The following is a 6,007-nucleotide window of genomic DNA, read 5'->3' as shown; positions in this document are numbered from 1 at the left end:
GGTGTCCTCGAATTTTCTTATTTGCGCAACTTGCACGCGCGCTGGAGGGAGTTTTCCCGAAGAAAGTGAATTTTGGCCAAACGTCGACCTCATCGAAGAGCGGAAACGGCAGTTCCTCGGTGGAAGTGGACGCGTGGCGGTGGACTGAATGTCGATGTAAATTTGGCGGCCCGCAAGCATTGAAGCGCTTGGCCAACGCCGCAGGCACCAAGTAAATAACGGAAGCTGCTCGCGAGCGACCGGTGGTTGCAGCGGCTGCGTGACGAAAGGCGGGGTTCCTCGCAGTGGTTCCTTAGTGGCTATGGTGTTGGGCTGCTAAGCACGAAGTCGCGGGATCAAATCCTGGCTACGGCGATCGCATTTCGATGGGGGCGAAATGCGGAAACACCCGTGGTGCTTAAATTTAGGTGCACGTTAAAGAACCCAAGGTGGTCAAAATTGCTGTCCCCCACTACGGCGTGCCTCATAATAAGATCGCGGTTTTGGCATGTAAAACCCCATAATTTAATTTTCTTTAAAGGCGGAGGGTGGGGGCGGGTGACATCGACGTCACAGACGCTTTTTTATTGAGATAGCAGTTTTATTGCGATAGTCCACGTGTCAATATAGACACTTCAGGCCCATTTCTGTCGTTGCCATCGCCGTGATGTTCCGTGTAAAGTCCAAGGACGATAACATCGTCACAACACGCCTCATGCTGTATGTGCGAGTGAAGGAGCGCGAGGTAGAGTCAACGATGGTGGCACAATCTCGTGCGCGCAAGGGAGGAGAGCGGGGAGGAGAGCGCACCACAGTCTTCCGTCGCGCGCAAGGCGCCGGGGGTAGTGGAGGGAAGAGGGGGGGGCGCTTTAACGTAATAGCTCGGTTAAAGGGACTGACAACCAATTTTTTTTTGTACCCATTTTTTTTAGTGCAACAGCAAGCTTACCGATCAGAGTGCCTAATCATGAAGTGGTAACGCGGAAAGCGCCGTGCAACATTCTTTATCAGAATTTTTCGATCTGCACTGAGGATGTAGTCATTTACTGAAACCATGCTAAAAAGTGATAGGTGTACGTGATCGCGATTATACGCCGTCATTGGTGGGAGGCAGACGACAAGTGCGGCCGTAGCTGTGAGAAAGTATTATTTTGTTTACCAAGCTGATTTCATGCGATTAATGTTTTATGAAGTGTTAAATTATTTCTACAATAATAGCTAGGTGTTTTTGTGGTTTCCTGTCCAACTGTTTTGGTAATTTACCAGTCAAGAGTGTTTTTTACCAAGCCAAGTTCTCGAAAGCGAAACCACGATTCTACACGTGATAGGCAGTTCAGTGTGTCGCCGTAGCCACGCGTGTACTAATATTGTAGCACTGGCACCCATTTACGGCACAACTAGTCGATGGTATCTGATATATCGCAGGGAGACTACACAACTCTGGGTACCTACTGGTTAACCTCCCTGCCTTTCATTTATCATTTGCTCTCTCTCTATCTTTCTCTCTCTCTCTGGGTACTTACTCGCATACAACAGCATGTGCGACGCCATGCATTGTGGGACGCGTATGCCGCTCGTTGGCGTGGACTTTCTTTACTTCGTGGAGGGAGGAAGGAAAAAGATAAGAGGGAGAATTACGTCATGCAGCCAGCCTTGGTAAGGGAACGCTCCGTGAAGCAACAGTGTTGGTCCAGCACGTGACCTCTTGCGTCGAGATCACGGAGCGAGAATCGATATTTGCTGAGGCGTTTGGTTCCCGGTAGCTATGCCAGCTTTTTTTCGGTGCGCGCTTGTTCGGCTGCCCCGCCGTGGCTCTGCATGCAGAGCGGGAACACTAAAACCAACCGCGCACTTTGATGTGCGATCACGTGTTGGGTCACCAGGTTTGGCTTCAATCGCGTTGCGGTATGCTCCCTCCTATTTTTTTCCTTCCTCCATGATTTACTTCCTAATACGCATAGAATAAAGAGCAAGCACCCAATAATATACGAAATGCAGTTTTAAGCAATAAGTATGCTTTACTTGCTAAGAGCCGACTTGCGTACCATAATCTCATATACTACGTCCAAAGTACCAATATTTAACCGCCAGGTCGCGCCACTTACTGCTTTTTGAGACTTTCTTTTCCAATTTAAAATTATAATTCCTACCTAAATCGCGAACAGCGTACTATAAATCATGGTCATGTTATTTCCATCAACTTCTCACAACACATTCTGGCCAGTTGTCAGTCCCTTTAAGGGAAATAGCGTTACCGTTCCGCAAACGAACTTTGCACAAAGCGAATTTTATTTAGCATAGCGTAGTTTACGTGCCACCGGGACGCTATTCAATTACGCTTTAAATTTCAGATGCATGGCGCAGATACGTAATCTTATCTGCGCCAAGGTTTACGTGCGCGCAACCCCAGCAATCCCGGACATCGTCTTTAGTTCGCACCTTTTACACCACGTGGCGTACGAACCTTCAAGATTCAAAATTTGCATGATGACAAATGCAGTGTACTGGACGAAAACAGAATACACATAATAAAAAGAAACAGGACAATGGCAACAGCTTTCACCGTCGAGTGCGAATCGGAAATGGCTGATCTGATAACCATAGAGTTTCCTACAATAATGAGAGCAGCATTCCGGGCAAGTTGGTAATCCATTGCTTAAATGATATTGCGCGACATAAAAACGACACGGACGTGAAAGTGGTGTGTCGTCTTCTTTCACGTCCGTGTCGTTTTTATGTCGCGCAATATCATTTAAGCAATTCCTACAATAATTAATAGAAGGAACTCTGGCGCTGCGATCGTTCGGCCACAATGGGAATGATGGGAAGTACATGTATTTGTCTGATCGTGCTTGTGGCTTCAGACGTTCTTGCGACTTCGTTCATTATGCTATATCTGCCTTCATTGTCCTAAATTTCAATGCATTCAATACTTCTTAAAGTGCAGAACATTCTGAGAACACACACAACCACTACTAATTGCAGTGGTTCAGCCTGTCGAGGTTGCCAAATCGAAACACAACGAGCGTATCAACGCGCTGACTTGCCCGCGAGAAATTCATACGGGGGCTGAATGGCACGCTGCCCCAGACATGGCGCCACGCAGATATATCCTTCATCCCAAAGCCAGGGAAATCTATCTCCATCAACAATCTCAGACCCGTGTCACTTACCTCCTGTATAGGCAAGCTCATGGAGCACGTGGTCCTGCGGCGCCTGGCGTTCCTCGAGCGCCAGTCCTTTTTCCCGCATACCCAGTTCGGTTTTCTTTCGCACCTGTGGATACAGGAGATGCTACTACAAATAAAGGAGAAGGTCTTCGGTCCCCCGCCGGGAGTCCAAACCCGCGCTTTGCTCGCGCTCGACCTTAAGTCGGCCTTCGATAATGTGGAGCACGACCTCATCCTCAACAACCTCGCCGAATCGCGCTATGGCATCCGGGTATTCAACTACGTCCGAGCGTTCCTCCGCGACCGCTTAGCAACGATCGCAATTGGTCCTCACCGCTCGGGTATCATCCAACCAATGGGACGTGGCACCCCCCAGAGATCGGTGATCTCACCAGCCCTCTTTAACATTGCTATGGCAGGTCTCCCCCTAGAGCTGGACCAACTCGAGCATCTTCACCATGCGCTCTATGCCGACGATATAACGCTGTGGACGGTTCGGGGCTCCGACGGAGCCATCCAGGACCGGCTCCAACAGGCGGTCGAGATCGTGTCAAACTACGCCTGAAAGGGCGGCCTCACTTGCGCCCCCCACAAGTCCGAACTCGCCATCTTCCGTACACGCGGCAAGTCTCCGCCGGACCCCATCACAATCCTCGTCGACGGGACACCCGTACCACGGGCTTCGCGAGCGCGCGTACTCTGACTTTACGTTCAGGATGATGGCAGGGCTGGACAGACCATCTCTCTACTTTCGCGCCAAATGGAGCAGATCATCGCTATGCTGCGCCGCGTTAGCAATTGTCACTCGGGACTTAAAGAAAAGGACGTGCTCCGATTAGTAGACGCATGCATTCTTTGCCCCTTCAATTATCATCTCCCCTTTCACCGCCTAACGCGGGCACAACGTGACCGCGTGGACACGCTCGTCCGCAAAGCCACCAAAGTTGCACTCGGGGTTCTATACTATAGCTCCAATCAGCGTCTTTTATCACTCGGGGTACACAATACCCTCGACAAACCGCTTGAGGCCCAGTGGATCAGCCAGCGCCAACGTCTTCTCCACACTCCGACGGGTAGACCACTCCTCACTCGCCTGGGCTACCCGCTTCCGCCGTTAAACATGCAAGGGTTAGCCGTACCGGCCAGAATCACTGGGATGCTTCGGGTACATCCCATACCGCGTAACATGCACCCCGAGCACAATGTCGGTCGACGGCGGGCACGGGTGAGATACCTCGCTCGCACTCTTTATTATTTTTTATTTTCAAATACTGTTGGCCGTCTTGGCCGTAACAGGGTGGGTACAGCAAGTTTGCACATAGCGTAAAATATGTAAACGCCTTACATACGTAAATAGGACATGAAGCAATGAATGTTGGAAATACAATGCAAAAGAAATTACCAAATACAAATACAATATTTTGGCTAAGAAATACATGTTTGTAACATTGTGACAGTGATATCGGAAGCAGCATAAAAGAAAGACTAATGTATGTATTTCTAGAATAGTGTAACAACGTTTGGACGACACTACTAAGATTCAATTTCATAAAAGGTTTTTAACGCGTTCCTCAAAGATTTTAATGCTACTCGACTGCAAAACAGACGCCGGCAAACTGTTCCATTCCTTAATCGTTCGCGGAAAAAATGAATAAACGTACATGTCCAGATATGCTTTTGGAATTGAGAACATGCAATGATTGCTTGACCTGACGTTTCTAGCGTGCCTGGGAGCAAGATAGGATGTGGTTTCAATATTGAAGTGGCATTTTGATAACAAAAAAAAAAGAAATTTAAGTCTAGCCAACTTCCGCCGTTGAGCCAGTGGAGACAAATCAAGCAACGAAAGCATTTCGGAAACAGAGTGAGTACGATAATACCGGAAAAGAATGAACCTTGCAGATTTTCTCTGTATCTTCTCAATGCGGTTTATTAATCCTGATTGAAACGGATCCCAAATGACACTGGCATACTCTAACGTCGGTCTAATGTAAGTTAAATATGCAAGTAGTTTGACGGGTGTGGTTGCTAGCTTTAATTTTCGGCGAAGGAACCATAACTATTTTTCTGCAGCTCCACAAATTCTGTCTATGTGTGATTTCCAACTTAAGTCTTTCAAAATTGTTAAACCTAGGTATTTTATCGTTTCAGCTTCGGTTAGAATTGTTGAGTTCATCTCATAATTACACTCAATAACATGCTTTGTTTTGTTTTTAACTCTGAGCATGACTGATTTAGATTCGTTAATTTTCATTTTACTTTTTGCGGCCCAGACTTCTACAGCTTTAAGGGCTTGACTAATTGACACCTGATCGTTTTGGTTATTTGTTTCACGATATAATAAACAATCGTCTGCAAATAACCGGATGGTTATGTCGTTACTTATGTGATGAGCAATATCATTTACGTACACTAGAAAAAGAAGTGGTCCTAAAACGGATCCCTGTGGAACGCCTGAGGTTATTTTTAATTGGTTAGATTTGTTACCATTTATTTCAACGTATTGTGTCCGATCTGTAAGATATGAGCGGATCCACATAACAACATTATTATTTATATTCATTTCCATCAGTTTTTTAATTAATTCGCTATGTACGACCAGATCGAAAGCCTTCAAGTAATCTAAAAATATAGCGTCGACCTGCTTTATATTGTTCAAGGAAGCTGAAAAATCGTTGATCGTTTCTATCAACTGTGTGACAGTCGAAAGGTGCTGTCGAAATCCGTGCTGGTTGTGAAAAAAAAGCTTTCTTGTCTTCAAGGTAGATGTAGATTGACTTTGAAACTATGTGTTCAAGTAGTTTGCAGCATACACACATGAGTGAAACTGGCCGATAGTTTCCAATATGTTGCCTTTC

The sequence above is a fragment of the Dermacentor andersoni genome, chromosome 1 (genome assembly GCF_023375885.2).
Source record: "Dermacentor andersoni chromosome 1, qqDerAnde1_hic_scaffold, whole genome shotgun sequence".
Taxonomy (NCBI): Eukaryota; Metazoa; Arthropoda; class Arachnida; order Ixodida; family Ixodidae; genus Dermacentor; species Dermacentor andersoni.
Note: the sequence above shows the minus strand (reverse complement) of the source record.